The sequence below is a fragment of the Callospermophilus lateralis genome, chromosome 4 (genome assembly GCF_048772815.1).
Source record: "Callospermophilus lateralis isolate mCalLat2 chromosome 4, mCalLat2.hap1, whole genome shotgun sequence".
NCBI classification, from domain to species: Eukaryota; Metazoa; Chordata; class Mammalia; order Rodentia; family Sciuridae; genus Callospermophilus; species Callospermophilus lateralis.
Genome location: NC_135308.1, coordinates 124,232,674 through 124,234,082, shown reverse-complemented (window position 1 = coordinate 124,234,082; position 1,409 = coordinate 124,232,674). Strand labels below are relative to the sequence as shown.

The 1,409-nt window shown below is 39.2% G+C and overlaps 1 pseudogene; it reads right to left on the bottom strand.

Annotated features, from left to right (window-relative positions):
- Window positions 1-364: 364 nt before the first annotated feature.
- LOC143398528 (small ribosomal subunit protein uS2B pseudogene) lies at window positions 365-1,209 on the bottom strand (annotated as a pseudogene).
- Window positions 1,210-1,409: the final 200 nt, after the last annotated feature.

Below are 1,409 nucleotides of genomic sequence, written 5' to 3'. Positions count from 1 at the left end.
GACTTTAACCATTCCTCAAAAAACACCATCAGATCTAATAAATAAAGTTGCAAAAAATAAAACTGACATGTAACAATCCATTGTATATTTTAAATCTTTTTTTTTTTTTTGAAATTTTAAATTTTTCTTAGTGCATTATAGTTATATATAATAGTAGGGTTCATTTTGGCATAATCACACATGCATGGAATATGGTTTACTCCCCTTTAGTCCCCATTATTTCCTCTTTCCCTCCCTTTCAACTTCCCCCTGCTCTTCTTTCTCTACTCTATTGGTCTTCCATTTATTTTTTTTCACTTATTTTTATTTTTCAGAAACTGATGTTTATTTTCTGTAATCTTATTTTCATTTTGCTTAAGTGTCTTCAGAAGAACAGCTCAAGATCACTAGAGGTTGTTTTTACCCACTCAGTGGCCTGAGCAGTGGGAGTTGCAGACCAGTCCTCATTCACCAACTGGGCCCTCCCATCTTCTGTAGGGAACTGCTGGATCAGCTCAGAGGGCACCTGCCCTCCTGCAGACCAGTCTCAACCTCAGCCTCAGCAGCAATGAACTCAAGAGTTTCAGCAGATCATTCACCCCCCAAATTACTCCTTAGCCACAGCTTTCTTTCATCAGCTTCTTTTCTTCCTTTTCATTGTCTTCAGGGTCTCTGTGGAAGTAGACATCAGGCATGATCTCCAATGTGCCTTCACAGGAAATGGTGTCATACATGGACAGAATTTCTCGGGCCAGCATCCATCATATCATACCCATAGAGTGAGCTCCCTTGTGGTTGCACTTATGTCTACATAGTGTAGAGGAAAATCTATTACACACAACAGTGGTAGGCAGGGTGACACAAACTCAATTGCCTAAGAGTCTGGTGGTCAGTCCTGGAATTAGTAACCAACCACCAGAAGATGTGGTTCCCAAAAGACTGCCTTGATCTGGTTAGTGAAGGTTTCAGGAACTTCTGTGGCAGCAGCAAACTTCAGCACAGCCTTCTGGTCAGTGTTCCTGGAGGACACCACAGTGATATCAGCAGGGTTGAAACAGGTGGCAACAACAGCACAAGCTTCCAGCAAAATCTTCTCCCAGGTCCTCTTCAGATTTATGATGTATACGCCATAACTTTTCCTTCTGTAAATATATTATTCGTCTGTAAATTAAGGTTGGTGACTCATAAGTGGGTTTCTGTTGAAAGAATTTTGACTTCTTCCTCCTTCATTTATAGGCCATCAGGACTCTGGACACTGTAAAAATTCCCCCTTTAAGTTATGATGGGAATCAAGAACAAAGCTGTATGAAATACACCATGGATAATTCAGAAAGGCTATGTTTTAAAATTAGTGATTTATAGAGATACATAAAGGTAAAATGTATTGTTAAATGTTCTTATATAGAGTTAGCAAAATTTGGTAAATTTCA